General features: G+C 41.6%; 1 long non-coding RNA gene across 1 annotated transcript in view; it reads left to right on the top strand.

Annotated features, from left to right (window-relative positions):
• The first annotated feature begins 417 nt into the window (after nt 1-417).
• LOC124257024 overlaps nt 418-20877 on the top strand; it is a 31038-nt gene continuing 10578 nt past the window's right edge. Inside the window, exons 1-2 of the long non-coding RNA XR_006893163.1 lie at nt 418-509; nt 8715-8926. This is a non-coding gene — a long non-coding RNA (uncharacterized LOC124257024). The remainder of the gene's footprint in view (nt 510-8714; nt 8927-20877) is intronic.

Below are 20877 nucleotides of genomic sequence, written 5' to 3' on the forward strand. Positions count from 1 at the left end.
ATGACCTGCCCCGTCCATTTCATCCTTGTTTTTTTTTCCCTTGGATCCTATGCAACAACTGGATTATATTAAATAACATCTTCAATGGTCGGGGCGGTGGGGTAGCCCCGTGGTTCAAGCGTTCGCTCGTCACGCCCATGGCCCCGGTTCGCATCCCCACATGGGTACAATGTGTGATGGCCATTTGTGGTGTCTCCCGCCGTGATATTGCTGGACTATTGTTCCAAGCGGCGTACCACCATTCTCACTCACTCACTCTTCAATGTTCACATTTATCATTTTTTTTCTCACACCAATGCTATTTCCACACCCTCTGACACCGGATTGCCGACATTTGTAGTTCAATTTTTGAGCATTATGTCAGGGGTTTTATGGTCAATTTGGGCTTCCGTAGATTCTACTGACATCGAGGGGTGACTCATCATTACGTCCCTTTGGGGACGTTCGTGTGCGAGTCAAGTGCAACTTCCGGGTTACACGTGTGCAGAGGGGAGACATCGTTCCACTCGGTGAGTGACATGAATGTGCATAAAAGCATTTAATATGACTGTAGACGGGCATTAATGTGCAAAATGGCGAGGCAGGTCATATTTGTTTCGGACCAGTCGACCAAGGTGCGGTAAATTCCCAGTTTCTCTGGATAACTCGGTGTTCACGTGCACGCACGTGGTGCAAAATGTCAACATACCATTGCTCGCCAGTGTTGTGGAAGACCGCGAGCGAGCTCAACGCACGTTTTTATGCCCAAGGTGGGCTTGTTCCATCCCTATTTTTAGGGATAATCACCGGAATGACCCATTATCCTTGTTTCTAGGGGTGTCCTGAACCTGGTGAAGAGAGCATGTTTACACTCACGTGCTCTAGACCGCAGATGTTGTTTGCACCACTAGAGTCGTAGACGCTGGTGACGTAATGTCAAAATTCGTCGTCTGGCAGGACGTCTAGCACGTATCCCGTGTGCAGCCAGACGCCAGCGAATGGTCCTTGGCGATATTTTGTCGACATCAGGAACTGCAACGACGGCATTTAGTTGATAACGTCTCCACAATAGGTATATGGTGGTCCTGTGGACGTTTAACTGCTGTACGACGTACGGTACGTGTTCCGGTTTCAAGCATTCCAATGGCTCGCAATCTTTCATTTTCGGTTAGCCGTTGCATAGAGAAATACAAGCAGATTATTCCTAATTTGTGTTTTTCGGACCCGTCGACATCTGAACAGTGATTTGGGTCACAACGATTCGAGGTTAAGAGCCACACTTTTTAAAGGGCACGTTTTATGCTTTTTTTCAACGGACTTCTTGAAAGCACGAAAAACACAAGCAAAACTAAAAACAACCGCCAGGGCCCTATTTGGGTTATGTATTAATTGTATTATAAAGAATATTAAAATGCGTTATAAAAATGTTCTCATTTATTAACACATTAACTTTTGACCTTGAGTACATACATTATGATCATGGAAATGATATTGTTGAACATTAGATATAAACATGATTGCACGTTTATCCGGTCCTATCCATTATGGTTCAGCTGGTTGAACAAGAAAAGCCACACAAACATCACCCCAGATGTAATGGAAAACCCGTATGTCTGATGTTTAACATGAACTCGCACAGATAAATGTGATAATTAACAAAAGACCAAAGAAACAGACCAAAGCTGGTGTAAGCGATTAAAAATAGATGTTGCATGGTTTCAGTGCTGCCGGGTTTCAGTGAGGGTGCAGCATAGTTTCAGTGAGGGTGCTGCATAGTTTCAGTGAGGGTGCAACATAGTTTCAGTGAGGGTGCTGCATAGTTTCAGTGAGGGTGCTGAATAGTTTCAGTGTGGGTGCTGCATAGTTTCAGTGAGGGTGCTGCATAGTTTCAGTGAGGGTGCAGCACAGTTTCAGTGAGGGTGCTGCATAGTTTCAGTGAGGGTGCTGCATAGTTTCAGTGAGGGTGCTGCATAGTTTCAGTGAGGGTGCTGCATAGTTTCAGTGAGGGTGCTGCATAGTTTTAGTGAGGGTGCTGCATAGTTTCAGTGAGGGTGCTGCATAGTTTCAGTGAGGGTGCTGCATAGTTTCAGTGAGGGTGCTGCATAGTTTCAGTGTGGGTGCTGCATAGTTTCAGTGTGGGTGCTGCATAGTTTCAGTGAAGTGGTGCATAGTTTCAGTGAAGTGGTGCATAGTTTCAGTGAAGTGATGCATAGTTTCAGTGAAGTGGTGCATAGTTTCAGTGTGGGTGCTGCATAGTTTCAGTGAGGGTGCTGCAGAGTTTCAGTGAAGTGGTGCATAGTTTCAGTGAAGTGGTGCATAGTTTCAGTGAAGTGGTGCATAGTTTCAGTGAAGTGGTGCATAGTTTCAGTGAAGTGGTGTATAGTTTCAGTGAAGTGGTGCATAGTTTCAGTGAAGTGGTGCATAGTTTCAGTGTGGGTGCTGCATAGTTTCAGTGTGGGTGCTGCATAGTTTCAGTGAAGTGGTGTATAGTTTCAGTGAAGTGGTGCATAGTTTTCAGTGAGGTGGTGCATAGTTTTAGAGGGTGTAGCAGTAGTTTCAGTGAAGTGGTGCATAGTTTCAGTGAAGTGTTGCATAGTTTCAGTGAGGGTGCTGCATAGTTTCAGTGAGGGTGCAGCAGAGTTTCAGTGAAGTGGTGCATAGTTTCAGTGAGGGTGCAGCATAGTTTCAGTGAAGTGGTGCATAGTTTCAGTGAAGTGGAGCATAGTTTCAGTGTGGGTGCTGCATAGTTTTAGTGTGGGTGCTGCATAGTTTCAGTGAAGTGGTGCATAGTTTCAGTGAGGGTGCTGCATAGTTTCAGTGAGGGTGCTGCATAGTTTCAGTGTGGGTGCTGCATAGTTTCAGTGAAGTGGTGCATAGTTTCAGTGAAGTGGTGCATAGCTTCAGTGAGGATGGTGCATAGTATCAGTGAGGGTGCTGCAGAGTTTCAGTGAGGGTGCTGCAGAGTTTCATTGAGGGTGCTGCATAGTTTCAGTGAGGGTGCTGCAGAGTTTCAGTGAGGGTGCTGCATAGTTTCAGTGAGGGTGCTGCATAGTTTCAGTGAGGGTGCTGCAGAGTTTCATTGAGGGTGCTGCATAGTTTCAGTGAGGTGCTGCAGAGTTTCATTGAGGGTGCTGCATAGTTTCAGTGAGGGTGCTGCATAGTTTCAGTGAGGGTGCTGCATAGTTTCAGCATAGTTTCAGTGAGGGTGCTGCATAGTTTCAGTGAGGGTGCTGCATAGTTTCAGTGAGGGTGCTGCATAGTTTCAGTGAGGGTGCTGCATAGTTTCAGTGAGGGTGCTGCATAGTTTCATTGAGGGTGCTGCATAGTTTCAGTGAGGGTGCTGCAGAGTTTTCATTGAAGTGCTGCATAGTTTCAGTGAGGGTGCTGCAGCATAGTTTCAGTGTGGGTGCTGCATACCGTTTCAGTGAGGTGCTGCAGAGTTTCAGTGAGGAGTGTGCTGCATAGTTTCAGTGAGGGTGCTGCATAGTTTCAGTGAAGGGTGGTGCATAGTTTCAGTGAAGTGGTGCATAGTTTCAGTGTAGTTGCAGTGCATAGTTTCTGTGAAGTGGTGCATAGTTTCAGTGAAGTGGTGCATAGTTTCAGTGTGGGTGCTGCATAGTTTCAGTGAAGTGGTGCATAGTTTCAGTGAAGTGGTGCATAGTTTCAGTGAGTGGTGGTGCATAGTTTCAGTGTGGGTGGTGCATAGTTTCAGTGTGGTGGTGCATAGTTTCAGTGAGGGTGCTGCATAGATGTGAAGGGTGCATAGTTTCAGTGAAGTGGTGCATAGTTTCAGTGAAGTGGTGCATAGTTTCAGTGAAGTGGGTGCTGCATAGTTTCAGTGAAGTGGTGCATAGCTTCAGAGGTGCATAGTTTCAGTGAAGGGTGCATAGCAGTGAGGGGTGCTGCATAGTTTCAGTGAAGTGGTGCTGCATAGTTTCATTGATGGGTGCTGCATAGTTTCAGTGAGGGTGCTGCATAGTTTCAGTGAAGTGGCTGCAGTTTAGTGCAAAGGGTGCTGCATAGTGAGGGTGCTGCATAGTTTCAGTGAGGGTGCTGCATAGTTTCAGTGAGGGTGCTGCATAGTTTCATGGTGAGGGTGGTGCATAGTTTCAGTGAGGGTGCTGCATAGTTTCAGTGAGGTGCTGCATAGTTTCAGTGAGGGTGCTGCATAGTTTCAGTGAGGGTGAGCATAGGTCAGTGAGGGTGCTGCATAGTTTCAGTGTGAGGGTGCTGCATAGTTTCAGTGAAGTGCTGCATAGTTTCAGTGAAGTGGCATAGCCAGTGCAGAGTTTCAGTGTGGTGCTGCATAGTTTCAGTGCATAGTTTCAGGGTGCTGCATAGTTTCAGTGAAGTGCTGCATAGTTTCAGTGGGTGGTGCATAGTGCTTCAGTGAGGGTGCTGCATAGTTTCAGTGTGGGTGCTGCATAGTTTCAGTGAGGGTGCTGCATAGTTTCAGTGAAGTGGTGCATAGTTTCAGTGAAGTGGTGCATAGTTTCAGTGTGGGTGCTGCATAGTTTCAGTGAAGTGGTGCATAGTTTCAGTGAAGTGGTGCATAGTTTCAGTGTGGGTGCTGCATAGTTTCAGTGAAGTGGTGCATAGTTTCAGTGAAGTGGTGTATAGTTTCAGTGAAGTGGTGCATAGTTTCAGTGTGGGTGCTGCATAGTTTCAGTGAGGGTGCAGCAGAGTTTCAGTGAAGTGGTGCATAGTTTCTGTGAAGTGGTGCATAGTTTCAGTGAAGTGGTGCATAGTTTCAGTGAAGTGGTGCATAGTTTCAGTGTGGGTGCTGCATAGTTTCAGTGAAGTGGTGCATAGTTTCAGTGAAGTGGTGCATAGTTTCAGTGAGGGTGGTGCATAGTTTCAGTGAGGGTGCTGCATAGTTTCAGTGAAGTGGTGCATAGTTTCAGTGAAGTGGTGCATAGTTTCAGTGTGGGTGCTGCAGTCAGTGAGGGTGCTGCATAGCTTCAGTGAAGTGGTGCATAGTTTCAGTGTGGGTGCTGCATAGTTTCAGTGAGGGTGCAGCATAGTTTCAGTGAAGTGGTGCATAGTTTCAGTGAAGTGGTGCATAGTTTCAGTGAAGTGGTGCATAGTTTCAGTGAGGGTGCTGCATAGTTTCAGTGAAGTGGTGCATAGTTTCAGTGAAGTGGTGCATAGTTTCAGTGTGGGTGCTGCATAGTTTCAGTGAGGGTGCTGCATAGCTCAGTGAAGTGGTGAAGTGCTGCATAGTTTCAGTGAGGGTGCTGCATAGTTTCAGTGAAGTGCAGCTCAGTGAGTGCTCATAGTTTCAGTGAAGGGTGCATGCATAGTTTCAGTGAAGTGGTGCATAGTTTCTGTGAAGTGGTGCATAGTTTTAGTGAAGTGGTGTATAGTTTCAGTGAAGTGCTGCATAGCTTCAGTGAAGTGGTGCATAGTTTTAGTGTGGGTGCTGCATAGTTTCAGTGAGGGTGCAGCATAGTTTCAGTGAAGTGGTGCATAGTTTCAGTGAAGTGGAGCATAGTTTCAGTGTGGGTGCTGCATAGTTTCAGTGTGGGTGCTGCATAGTTTCAGTGAAGTGGTGCATAGTTTCAGTGTGGGTGCTGCATAGTTTCAGTGTGGGTGCTGCATAGTTTCAGTGTGGGTGCTGCATAGTTTCAGTGAAGTGGTGCATAGTTTCAGTGAGGATGGTGCATAGTATCAGTGAGGGTGCTGCATAGCTTCAGTGAAGTGGTGCATAGTTTCAGTGAGGGTGCTGCATAGTTTCAGTGTGGGTGCTGCATAGTTTCAGTGAAGTGGTGCAGAGTTTCATTGAGGGTGCTGCATAGTTTCAGTGAAGTGGTGCATAGTTTCAGTGAGGGTGGTGCAAAGTTTCAGTGAAGTGGTGTATACTTTCAGTGAAGTGGTGCATAGTTTCAGTGAGGCTGCTGCATAGTTTCAGTGTGGGTGCTGCATAGTTTCAGTGAAGAGGTGCATAGTTTCAGTGAGGGTGGTGCAAAGTTTCAGTGAGGGTGCTGCATAGTTTCAGTGAGGGTGCAGCAAAGTTTCAGTGAAGTGGTGCATAGTTTCTGTGAAGTGGTGCATAGTTTTAGTGAAGTGGTGTATAGTTTCAGTGAAGTGGTGCATAGTTTCAGTGAAGTGGTGCATAGTTTCAGTGAGGGTGCTGTGTGCTATTAGTGAAGTGATGCATAGTTTCAGTGAAGTGATGCATAGTTTCAGTGATGTGGTGCATAGTTTCAGTGAGTGTGCTGCATAGTTTCAAGATTTTAGTTAGTTCTACTGTGTTTCAGTGAAATGCTGAATGTGAAATTTTCAGTTAAATATTTCTTCCACATTAAGGTGACCTAAAACCAAGAAATATAATGTTCAAGCAATAAAACGGATTGAGATCAAGGTGTACGCTCTGAAGAAGTCCTTACTGGACCAACTGTAGTCACAAATACTGTGCTGATATATACTACTCAAAACAAGTTACGGGTCATGCGGTGTCATCATGCAATGTTATTGATGTGGCTGGTTGCATTATATATGAATGAAATTTTACATTCCATGTATGGTAGTTTATTCAAAACCATTGCAGACTGACTGACTGACTGAGTTTGGTTTTACGCCGCTTTTAGCAATATTCCAGCAACATCACGGCGGGGGACACCAGAAATGGGCTTCACACATTGTGCCCATGTGGGGATTCGAACCCGGGGTCTTCGGCGTGACGAGCCAACGCTTTAACCATTAGGCTACCCCACCGCCCCAAAACCATTGCAGAACCTGGATAAAGGCTGCAGATAACCGTGTTGCCAATAGTCATCACGTGGTAGGGTTTTAAAGAATGAACAAATTGAAACATTGAGTGCTTTACAGAAGCGCCACCACTGTGCTTGTGGGAGATGATGTTTCATCATGAACAGCATTTGCACGTTGTTGTTTGGATTAGTGTTGCGCGTGCTTATTTTCCCCATAAAACTTGCAATTGCCACATTGCTATTGTCACTTGAAATTCAAACAATGGCAGGACGTCAACTGAGCATGATATACAGAGGAAGAGCTCTTGCTTGGCTTCAAGATGGTAAAACTCAACGCAGTGTGGCTCAGAGACTTAATGTGAGTCAGAGTGTCATTGGAAGGTTATAGCAACGGTTTCGTGTCACTGGAACGCTGAATAATCGACCACGTTCTGGCAGGCCTCCATCAACAACTCCTAGAGAAGACCGATACCTGACAAACATGGTCCTTCGACAATGCAGAGTAACTGCCAGACCACTTCGTGCCCAACTGAGAGCTGCCACAGGTACCCTGACTGTCAGGAACCGACTGAGGAGGAATTATCTTCGGGCACGGCGACCAGCAGTACGACCACCACTCCTTCAGCGACACTTGATGGCAAGATATGACTGGTGTAGACGCAATGTTCGTTGGCATCGTGATCAGTGGGCGTCAGTTCTTTTCCCGTCGATTCTAGGTTTACTCTACAGTTCAATGATGGTAGAACTTGTGTGTATCGGCATCCAGGAGGGAAGTTTGCCTGACGTTAACGTCAACCAACGTTTGCCATATGGAGGCGGGGGTGTCATGGTTTGGGGTGCGTTTTCCTTTCAAAGGACACCTCTCCATGTCATTCATGATAACTTGACCGGATATCGCTGTCTACGGGAGATTATCAGACCCCTTGTTTTGCCATGTTTACAACGTGTTACCGTCGGATCCATATTCCACATGACAATGCCCGACAACACAGTGCCTGTGCTGTGACGGGCTTTCTTAAACAGAACTATGTTCAGCACATGGAATACCCGGCATATTCAGCAGATTTAGCCCCTATGGAACATGCTTGGGAGGAGTTGGGACGTCGGCTTGGTAACAACCACGCTCCTCCAAACAACCGTGCAGAACTGGCCCAGTATCTCATTGCAGAATGGCAGGCAATACCCCAAGCCTTCTTCCAACGTCTGGTGAACAGTATGAGAGGTGTACTGCTTGTCGTAATGCTCGAGTTGGTTACATCCGTTATTAGTCCAGTGTGGCGTTTCAGTTTTCACTTCTGACAGGTCACTTTGGTCTTATTGATCAGCAATAACTGACATTCCTGCTGGTTTTGTCTCCCGTTATGGTTATCATGAAAGGTTGGCTCGAGTTGCTATATGATCGCTACATTTCACTGTTATCTAGATTTGTAGTTATGGCCATTAAAAGTTTTGACCCTTAACTTGTTTCGAGTAGTATATGTTACAATCACATTTTCATTAAAACACATTTGGTTCATATACTAACGGAGTGCAGAGTAACTGTGCATAACTGCACATAACATAAAATAAAATAAAATAAATGTTACTTGAAAAGTTATATAAATAACCCTTTGCATGAAATTTGATGTCACGTATTGCGTGTGGCATATGCACTTTGTGCACAATAAACTTACTTTTTGCATGCTTTTTGGCACATGAAGTTCACACACCTGATACTGACAGTTTAAGAATAGTTGATTATTCTATAGCCTCTGAATGTTGTGAAAAACACGTTAATTTCAAACTGCGCGTACATCATGCCACGGCTTACAGAAAATCAGCATCTCCGCGACGTGGGTATGCTTGAGACTGGAATGGCCCAGAATGAATTGGCCAGACATTTTGGTGTCTATTGAATGGTGTCTATGGAGACATGTAAACATACTGGGGAGGATTTGCTTCGGGTCGGCTGGCCGTCCACCCATGACTTCGCATCAGCAAGACAACCACATTCTGCTGACCTATCTGAGGAATTGATTCCAGATGGCAAGTTTGACTGCTGGGACTGTTCATGGCCGTCCAGTTCCAGGGCTGTACATAACTGACTGAGGGAGCACAACTTTCTGCCCCTACGTCTTGCCTGGTACAGATAGCATCTACGGTACAAGAAACAAGACTGAGATGATGTTTTGTTCACTGACGAGTCGTGATTTCATCTAGACAGCTCAGATGGCAGGGCAAGGGTGTACAGAAAGGTAAGCTGAACGGTATGCTGATGTGTGTGTTGTTCAACGCGGGCAGTTTAGTGGTGACACCATTTTGGCATCACATCTCATGGTGGGACACAGCTTGTCATTGTCACTGGCAATGGGACAGGTCTGCTATACAGGAGATCATTGGGCCTTTGGGACAAGCGTTGGTTCAGACATGGAACAACATTCCCCAAGCTTCCGTCAATCGCTTATTGTCGTCTATGCGTCGTTGTTGTCAAGCATGCATTAACACCAATGGTAGACACACACCATGCTGAATTTCTGAACTGCCTTTTGACAATACATTCTTTCAAGGGCGTGTCACGATGCCAAGTGTCAAAATCATACAGATTTTGATATTATCCTGTCAACAGTTAAACAGTGATTAAGGAAAACACCACAAATCATGATGTTATCTCTTTTAGCATAAATAATGACATGACATCAAATAATTACTTTATTCCAGCAGTATATGTTACAGCATGTAAACATCACATTATTCACCTTTGTGAAGATCGTAAGGCACATTACTGGCATATAATACATAATCTATATTGCGTTAATTTAGTTCAGATAGTTATACAGTAACACACCAGTTATACACCAGTTATGCACCAGTTATACACCAGTTATACAGAAGTAGTTAGTGGAATCCTGTTTTGAAAGAACAACGAAGAGTACATATTCATTTTTCTATGCATTCTTTTACCTTACAAATTATTGTCAGCTGAAATAATACAAGCAAGTCCGGTAATTCCGCTGCAATAGCGTACTTCCCGTATCAAAGGTAAACATCATCTGCTACAACATTTAGGTTTGATTTGAAATCGGGACATTTGTACAAGGGTCTGGCTTTTAATCACGAACAGTAATTGACAGATAAATTGACAGTTTTATGAAAATTCGTTTTCTTCAAAAAATAAGAGACGTTAGTTGCCGTGTTGCGGACAATGTGCTTAGGTGCGCGGAATTACCGGGTGGAATTGTAATCCTTCATAATTGTGCTTTTAAAATGTAATATTATTTAACAAAAAACAATATAACAAACATACAATTAAAATGATAAATGAATAATCAACAAGACTAAAACACCACATCTTACCCCCTTATGATCAATATAAATGCAAAAGCCATTTAAATAAATTTCCCCGGTAAGTGCAGTGCTATCACAACCATTACAGGGAGACATGTGCCCAATCACCTTGTTGATTGCATAGACAATGCCGTACCACCAACCATCCCGTTGAGTGACAGTATACACCATGTGAAGAAAACATGGAGCAAGTAACACCTGTTACAATGGCTAACTGCTGGATCAACAAAGTAATGACTTGTTTTCTTTAAAGCCAAAAGGCCACTAACTGTCCTATCTGGTTATAATGCCACCCTGGATATAATGCCACATTTTCTCCTGGACAAATGGTGGCATTATAACCAGGGTATACTCTATATGAACTCAACGCTACAGAAACAATAGAAGTCCATGGCTGGACCAAGCTGCGTCAGGGTCAGTCTCCACATAATATCTTTTCAAACATCTCCATATTTTCAAATATTCATAGTCTGTTCAGAGATCTGGTTTATTTGGAGAGTATCACAGAATGCTAGTACGATGTTACACTTTTAGAACTCTGGTAAGAGTGACAAACTTTATTTCTTGTTTTACGGATTTCTGTCCTCAGAAAACCAAAAGGTAGCAAGGAGAAAATAAGAAAAAAATCATCAGTCAAAGTAATATTCCTTTTGAATACTGGCTGATCTGTAAAACAAGAAATAAAATTGGCCTACTTAAGAAAAGACACAGAAACCCCATATACACCACAACCATACCCAAGTTCCATTCATATAAAGATGATGAAGGCACTGATATAAGCTACCACATGCACTGTGAGATTCATATGTAGTCAGTTGCTCCAGCAAAACCATGTTTCACACTGGTCCTATAATGGTGAATGATAATATACAATAACTCTACAGTGGCTCTCTTAAATGGGTTTAAATATAACATTAATCTACATATTTATACATGATTAATTATAGGGATGCCATGATACATTAATACTTTTTTTAAGATGATACAATTATCGATACATTCAAAACTGTAGTGATATTTAGTTTTGAAAGTATCGGTTTAAATATGTTTATGTATCGTTTACATTTTGCAATTGTATCATGTTTTTTGATGTTATGAGAGTTATAAATGATTATTTTTCATGCACAAAGATGGGAAATTAGAGCTTTTTAATCTCTGAGAATAAAAAATGTTGATCTTTTCATGAACAATTATAAAATATGAACTATTAATGTTCAAAATGCAACTAAATTTACGCAATAATGCCATGAAAATAGGTATCATGACCAGGCATCAGGTGGTCCAATATCCACATAAACTTGGTGCATTGTTACTGGTAATTTTTATGCCTGAATTATATACTAGATCATGTCGATGGTAGGACTGCATGGTATTGCTGGTTTATGATACTGCAATGTGCTTGTAAAACGATACATGTTGCAATATCTTTTCTCAGAACTGGTATATTGGGTAAAACATTACAAGAAGTTTTGTCATAATCTCTACGGTTAAAGTTCAAATCTACACAGGCTTTCATTCACCTGTTGTTTCCCATTGTTATTCATTGACAAACCAACATACGTTTTGTGCTAAGAATTGTATAAAAAGGAAAGTATCTCCCCATATTCAACCTATGTTATAGATGGATGTTACCACAGCCAATTGTTGTTAGGCCTTAATATGTAAAAAAGTAGAATCTGCATGTAGAATCTGCATATACAATCAGTGCCTATTTAGCTCCCTGTATATAGCAGTATGGATACCAGTATATCAATATATTGCTATACAATTTATTTGAAAATACTCAGCCCTATATGATGGTCAACATTTGTTTCATAGATTGCAATAGATAAGATAAACACTAGTCTAAAAAAAATAGAAAAAAGCTATAGTTCAGATAGATTCATGGCAAGTTGCATAATGCATTGTTAGAATCTTATAGTCATCAATAAAAGTTATATTTCTAGGTAAATATGATGCATACCAGCATGTTTAGTTACTTAAACCACAAAAAATAAGAGACGTTAGTTGCCGTGTTGCAGACAATGTGCTTAGGTGCGCGGAATTACCGGGTGGAATTGTAATCCTTCATAATTGAGCTTTTAAAATATAATATTATTTAACAAAAAACAATATAACAAACATACAATTAAAATGATAAATGAATAATCAACAAGACTAAAACACCACATCTTACCCCCTTATGATCAATATAAATGCAAAAGCCATTTAAATAAATTTCCCCCGGTAAGTGCAGTGCTATCACAACCATTACAGGAGACATGTGCCCAATCACCTTGTTGATTGCATAGACAATGCCGTACCACCAACCATCCCGTTGAGTGACAGTATACACCATGTGAAGAAAACATGGAGCAAGTAACACCTGTTACAATGGCTAACTGCTGGATCAACAAAGTAATGACTTGTTTTCTTTAAAGCCAAAAGGCCACTAACTGTCCTATCTGGTTATAATGCCACCCTGGATATAATGCCACATTTTCTCCTGGACAAATGGTGGCATTATAACCAGGGTATACTGTTTATGAACTCAATGCTACAGAAACAATAGAAGTCCATGGCTGGACCAAGCTGCGGAAGACAAAGAGACTGACTGACTGAGTTTAGTTTTACGCCGCTTTTAGCAACATTCCAGCAATATCACGGCGGGGGACACCAGAAATGGGCTTAACACATTGTGCCCATGTGGGGAATCGAACCCGGATCCTCGGCGTGACGAGCCAACGCTTTAACCACTAGGCTACCCCACCGCCCCGAAGACAAAGAGAAGTCCACACTAACTCGGATAAGTACTCTACCGAGGGATACAAACAGTGTGTTAGGGTCAGTTTAAAAAAGTTGTTACAATACCAAAGTAAATTATCTACCTAAGTTTAAAATAGAAGGAACAAAACCCTTTCCATGTCCCCAAAATATTCTGCTAAAAGCAGAGTCGATTGTACAGTTGTTTCAGCAGTATTACCGCTGTACGATGTTGTTTGTCCAGCGATTGTCACCATGCGGTACGATGACAAATCATGTGTTTATGAATCACTTTGGAATAGTGATGATACCAGGTGTTCGCGAATAGGTGAGCGTATCCTGCCCCTCCGGTGACACCTCTCATAAACATATGCTTAGTCTAGTCAATTGTTCACCTGAAATAATTCGGGAAGGTATGGTATAAGTCAAAATAGGGAATTGCATCAGACATAAGTTTTGTCACTGATGCATCAAATTTACGAAATTTCATCCACCTGTCTACCAAAAAAGGTGAGGTGAGGTGAAATTGGGTTTAACGTCGTGCTTGAGAATACATGTATTTCGCTCATATGACGACGTGCATGCGTGTGTATGTGTATGTGCGGCTGCTTGTACTAGCCCAGACGTATGCTGATTTTATAGTCCTAGCCCACTGAGATACCATGCCGCAGTGAAGCATGAATACCCCACTCAGACACATGATACTGACTCCGAGCCGACCAGTCCTTGTAACCATTAATGCCGAGAGCCAGGCAGGGACCAACAAGTACCATATTTTAACATCTTTTGGTATGATGCGGTCGGGGATCGAACCCGCGACCTTCCGCTCTCCGGGTGGACGCTCTAACCACTACACCACAGAGGGGGTCTGTCTACCATAAAACCTCTTGAAAACTTTACTGAGGCTTTGAATGTTCTAACGTTGATCAAACAACTTCTGGGCAAGAGTAGAATGACGCTCTTTGAAATCCTTATAAAAGAGCACGCTGGATTGTACCTCAAAAGTTGTGAAATGTAAACACCAAAGGCTGGAGCTGTTGAAATATTGCTCGACATGAAAGGGAAGTTGACTATTGGAAAGTTGAAATCATCCCTTTTGTCATACGTCTTGTGGAGAGTTTTCTTGTCACTCTGAATCTTTATACATACTTAAAATATACAACATTTACATTCTGCTTCAGGGTCAGTCTCCACATAATATCTTTTCAAACATCTCCATATTTTCAAATATTCATAGTCTGTTCAGAGATCTGGTTTATTTAGAGAGTATCACAGAATGCTAGTATGATGTTACACTTTTAGAACTCTGGTAAGAGTGACAAACTTTATTTCTTGTTTTACGGATTTCTGTCCTCAGAAAACCAAAAGGTAGCAAGGAGAAAATAAGAAAAAAATCATCAGTCAAAGTAATATTCCTTTTGAATACTGGCTGATCTGTAAAACAAGAAATAAAATTGGCCTACTTAAGAAAAGACACAGAAACCCCATATACACCACAACCATACCCAAGTTCCATTCATATGAAGATGAAGGCACTGATATAAGCTACCCTATGCACTGTGAGATTCATATGTAGTCAGTTGCTCCAGCAAAACCATGTTTCACACTGGTCCTATAATGGTGAATGATAATATACAATAACTCAGCACGATTCCATTATTGATTTCAGTCCATCATAAATATTTACACATCAACAAACCTGAATGGACATTTGCTGTAACCAGAGATCAGCATCTACTGTGGCTCTCTTAAATGTGTTTAAATATAACATTAATTTACATATTTATACATATTTATACACCATTCTCGCCAACAACCAAACGGACTTCACTAAACGAAGCTCACAGAAGCCATTCACATCAAACGCCACAAGCCTACCATCAACCGTGACCAAGGATACTTCATTCCATCTGCTTATGATCCACTCCTCCACCAAGCCCAGTCTATTGTATAAACTTCGCATCCATTGTATAAACATCTCATTGTAACTACATCTCTGGCTTCCATTCACTATCCTTTATGTACTTACTGGCTTCATCAGCTTACTGCTTAGCCAATCATGGCAATTATGTTGTTTCCTTTGTCTATTATGTTGTTTCATTGTTATATACAGTATATATATGCAGCTCCTACACTTCATGTATCACTCTTGCTTGACAACGGTACAAGAATCTGTATCGAAACGTCGCACTCACGAAAATAAAGAAGTTGTTATCCATAAAACTTGTTATATATTGTACGTCTCAACTTCTAAAATGCCACTCAAACAAGATATTTATACATGTTTAATTATAGGGATGCCATGATACATCAATACTTTTTTTTTAGATGATATGATTATTGATACATTCAAAACTGTATCGATATTTAGTTTTAAAAGTATCGGTTTAAATATGTTTATGTATCGTTTACATTTTGCAATTGTATCATGTTTTTTGATGTTATGAGAGTTATAAATGATTATTTTTCATGCACAAAGATGGGAAATTAGAGCTTTTTAATCTCTGAGAATAAAAAATGTTGATCTTTTCATGAACAATTATAAAATATGAACTATTAATGTTCAAAATGCAACTAAATTTACGCAATAATGCCATGAAAATAGGTATCATGACCAGGCATCAGGTGGTCCAATATCCACATAAACTTGGTGCATTGTTACTGGTAATTTTTATGCCTGAATTATATACTAGATCATGTCGATGGTAGGACTGCATGGTATTGCTGGTTTATGATACTGCAATGTGCTTGTAAAACGATACATGTTGCAATATCTTTTCTCAGAACTGGTATATTGGGTAAAACATTACAAGAAGTTTTGTCATAATCTCTACGGTTAAAGTTCAAATCTACACAGGCTTTCATTCACCTGTTGTTTCCCATTGTTATTCATTGACAAACCAACATACGTTTTGTGCTAAGAATTGTATAAAAAGGAAAGTATCTCCCCATATTCAACCTATGTTATAGATGGATGTTACCACAGCCAATTGTTGTTAGGCCTTAATATGTAAAAAAGTAGAATCTGCATATACAATCAGTGCCTATTTAGCCTATTTAGCTCCCTGTATATAGCAGTATGGATACCAGTATATCAATATATTGCTATACAATTTATTTGAAAATACTCAGCCCTATATGATGGTCAACATTTGTTTCATAGATTGCAATAGATAAGATAAACACTAGTCTAAAAAAAATAGAAAAAAGCTATAGTTCAGATAGATTCATGGCAAGTGTCTCTATCAATATGCATATACAGCCAATACTTTTCACGGGATAAACATATATGAATGCCAACCTCTGTAGTATGAGGGACATGACGTGAATGCCAACCTCTGTAGTATGAGGGACATGACGTGAATGCCAACCTGTGTAATATGAGGGACATGACGTGAATGCCAACCTCTGTAGTATGAGGGACATGACGTGAATGCCAACCTGTGTAATATGAGGGACATGACGTGAATGCCAACCTGTGTAATATGAGGGACATGACGTGAATGCCAACCTGTGTAATATGAGGGACATGACGTGAATGCCAACCTGTGTAGTATGAGGGACATGACGTGAATGCCAACCTGTGTAATATGAGGGACATGACGTTTATGAGTTACTACCTATTCTTACTCCTCATTAGGTGGGAAATGAAGAAATCTAGGAAGCCGATAGCTTCACAGGTACATGTGAAACAGCAACAGTGATAAGATGTCAATGGTGGGCACTTAACAAAGAAAGCCAGGAGTTCTGTGATCCTTTGAAGCATATGTGTAGAGTAAAATTAAATATTTTTTATATACTAGGCACATAAAGAAACTGTGCATACAAAAATTTAAAATCTAAATTTATCAAACCTGTGTAGACACATAAGGATTAAAAACTCAGAGATTAGTGACATGTATCGAACATGGATGCACGTGCCACGTTCCGTGACGTCAGTTGGTTTGTCCTTGAGACGTGCAATACGTTGTTGCACGTGCATTCCGGGAAAGAGAAACAGAGCAAATGAATGCCACACAATACTGTCACAACCCCTGCCCCTATGATTGTTCAAAAAATTAAACGGCTATTGAAAGGCATAGCATGCCAAGGCTCACGTCTGCACAACGTCATGAGGCCAGTGGCTGCACATTTCCACTGCCAGCGGAACACCATTTCTGCACTGGTGAGACGCTACCAGAACACAAATGACGTCCACGTGTAACAACGCCAAGACAGGACAGATGGATAAGGGTGACCCATCATCGCCACAGGTTTCAGACTGCAGTGATGACTGCCCGAACCATCCCAGGACTTCGCCGTTTACGTCATCACGGGATCAGACCACGACGTCCCGCCATACGGCCTATCCTGACACAACGTCATCGACAAGCTCGCTGAATGTTGTGCCGAAATCATGTCCACATACCCTTGTTTTGGTGGAGAAATGTTGTTTTTACAGATGAGTCCAGGTTTAACATTTCCCATAGTGATGGACGTCAACGTGCCTATAGACGCATGGGAGAACGTTATGCACAGGCCTGTGTCTTGGAGAGGAATCGCTTTGGTGGTGGTTCCGTGATGATTTGGGGTGGAATAACAGCACGCCAAAGAACTCCTTTGGTGATTGTTCAGGGCAACTTAACTGGTGTGGGCTACAGGGATCAGATTCTCCGACCTGTGGCAATTCCTTTTCTGCAACGTCATGGCCCTGGGTTAACATTCCAACAGGACAATGCCCGCCCTCATATGGCAAGGGTTGACTTACTGCTTTGGCCTGCAAATTCACCGGATCTCTCCCCGATAGAGCATGTTTGGGACGAGATGGATCGACGTCTACGCCGTCTTCCTCATCCGCCAGATAACGTCCTTGACCTTGCAACAGAACTTGAGAGAATCTGGCGTGACATTCCACATTTTTCAAATTTATCTTTCCTGTCAAAAATCCTCGAGAAAGCAGTGAAAATACGACCGACATCCCATCTTGAAGCATTTGGTCTTAATGATAGATATCAGTAGGCATATAGAGCCTGTCATAGCACGGAAACATGTCTGTTAAGAATTACAAACGATCTTCTGCGTTCTACAGATAAGCGGAACCTAAATCTGCTAGTGCTATTAGACCTAACAGCGGCATTCGACACAATCGATCATGACAAGCTATTTCACTGCCTCAAGACACGAATTGGATTGTCAGGAACTGCTCACAAGTGGTTTGAATCCTATCTTCATCATAGATGCCAATCAGTGATCATCGATAAAGCCTCATCAGATCCAGTTCCCCTTAACTGCGGCATACCTCAGGGTTCGGTCCTTGGACCGATCCTATTCACTCTATATACAGCTTCTCTTTGTGATGTCATCGATGCCCATGACGTTGCTCATCACTCGTACGCTGATGACACACAGCTACACAAATCATTTCCCGAACAAGATACCTCTACAGCACTTAGTGACCTTGAACACTGCACATCTGCGATAAAATCCTGGATGGTGACTAACAAACTTAAGTTAAACGACAGCAAGACAGAGGTTCTTCTTGTGGGTACAGACACTAAACGAAAATCTATCTCTGAATCTTCGCTTCGTATTGGTGATTCATCAATACCATTTTCTGATGCAGCGAAAGATCTTGGTGTCTTTCCAGACTCTAATATGACAATGGACAACCATATACAGCACACCTGTAGAATCTGCTTCTACCACCTGAGAAGTATTGGCCAGATTAGACATTTGTTGACTCAGGAAGCCACTAGCCAGTTAGTCAGGTCTCTGATTCTGTCCAGGATTGACTATGGCAACAGTTTGCTTATCAACATAAGGCAAGATCTACTCGTGAAGCTTCAGAGAGTACAAAATGCCTCAGCTCGGCTTATTCATCGCTGCAAGAAAACATCCAATGTAAAACCAATATTGATGAATCTCCACTGGCTCCCAGTACAAGCTAGAATCGAGTTCAAAGTGTTATCCCTGACCTAGGTAAGGTAATGAGAATTGTTGAGGCTGAAGTAGAGAAGAAAATCTTTGTGGAAACCATGCACACTCAAATTTCTGATTTCAAGGAACATGTGTTTCGAGTGAAAAAGCAGTTCAGGGAAATACAGAGGCTAAAGGAACATCTGCCACAGTATCACATCTTGATTCAGATGGACTTTGCCGAAAACTTCAACTGCAAATCTGTTGAAGAAATTCAATCAGCTTATTGGAATCAGACATGTGTAACTATTCATCCTGTCGTGGTATATTACCGAAGCACAGATCAACAGCTCTTGCACAAGAGTTTCGTTGTTGTTTCTGATAAACTTTCACATTCATCATCCACTGTCCACGCATTTCTGGACAAGCTCATGCCTGAAGTAAAGTTACTTGATCCATATCTTGAAATGGTTCATTATTGGACAGATGGCCCAACGAGCCAATACAGAAACAAACAGGTGTTCTTTACAGTGGCCAACCACAAGAAGATTTTCAATTCAAACGCTCGCTGGAACTGCTTCGAGGTAGGCCATGACAAGGGCCCTTGCGATGGCCTTGGAGGAACTACTAAAAGAATGGCGGACAAGGCCGTACGTAGTGGTAAGGTGTTAATCCAAGATGTCCAAGATTTTTACAAATGGGCACTGAGCTCAAACATGCAGGGAGTGAAATTCCTGTTTGTGTCCTCTGATGAATGTAAGGCAACAGCTGAACGGCTTATGACAAGGAACGTGACTGCCCTCAAAAGAAACATTCAAGTTGCATGCTGTAGTCTGGTTAGGTGATTCCACGATTGCTTTCAGGGACACTAGCTGTTACTGTGATGTATGCATTGCTCAATAAATGTGTGACGACTGGTCATGACAATCTCTGGACCGAAAGCACAGAAAGACAACGGATCCAGAAGGCCTGTTTCAGGATAGTTCACAGGATTTGAATCAGCAGGCTGCAGATCGAAGTGTTCCTGGACACACTGAAGAATACGCAGAGGGTGACTACGTAGCAGCTGTCTACGAGCTGGTATCTAGGGAAAGTGCTTCAAGAAATGGAGAAGATAATGACATGGAAATATCTTTTATGGAGAAGAAAAAAGCAGCTTTTCCAGTGGCTTAAACGTGCTGATGTCATTCTGATATCCTGTGTAAGATAGGTGAACCCGTTCCAATCAGCAAATCTCAAAGAATGCTGAAAATGGATGCCGCTGAGAAGCAGCGAGTGTTGGATTTGTTTGCAGTTACAAATTTCAATTGAGTGAAAGTGTGTTTGCTTTTTCGCAGTCAAACCTTACTGTTTGTTTGAAGTATTCATAAAGCCATATAAACATGAATTTGAGAAATGTACGTTACAAATTTACCATTTTTAAAATAAAGGTTGCTTGAAACAAACGATTTATGTTGTTTTTTACCTCATCTTAATTTTTTCTGTCTGTTGAAGTGAAATACGTGGTATTTGTGTGAGAATTCATAGTTTCAGAACTGTGCCACAAAGGCAGTAATGTACGTTACATTTCATTTGTATATGTTAATGGAACACATTTCAGAAACGAACACATTCAAATACTTCATTCTGAAATAATTGCGTAGATTATAGTTCAAATGTTGACTTCTAGAAGTGTTCTTGTCTCTAAACATATGTATTTAGTGAACATCACACGAACCAAATGATGTAGTTTGAAATTTCATGGACGTGGATTAGGGCCGAAAATATAAGTGACCTTTGAAGATCTCAACTGGAACTCTTTCTTGATATTCATGACAGTTATTTGTGTATTTTATCACCAGAAAATGCTCCACTATAGCAAGGAAGAAGAATATATATCTTGACTACCTCTGTTTAATACTAATCAATGTAATGGAGTATTGCTTTCACCATAACGTACATTACTTAGCTAAATTTTTGGAAACTCGAAGCATTACTTTGAGTCTCAAAATAGTATGTGTAAAACAAAGATTACTTGACAACTCTTGTTGTATTTTATATACTTAATACTCCACTCTGAAATAATCTTATAGTTAATCAACATAAATGAACTTTATTTTTCGGCTTTTGATATGGTCAAATGCGCCCATTTTATTGAGAACGAGTGTACGCCACATAAGTTCGATCATATGATTGGCTGGCTTGTCGCGTAAACAGGATGAGATTGTAAGGACGATCTCTTGTG

The sequence above is a fragment of the Haliotis rubra genome, unplaced genomic scaffold (assembly GCF_003918875.1).
Source record: "Haliotis rubra isolate DU_JTF1 unplaced genomic scaffold, ASM391887v1 Scf648, whole genome shotgun sequence".
Lineage (NCBI taxonomy): Eukaryota > Metazoa > Mollusca > Gastropoda > Lepetellida > Haliotidae > Haliotis > Haliotis rubra.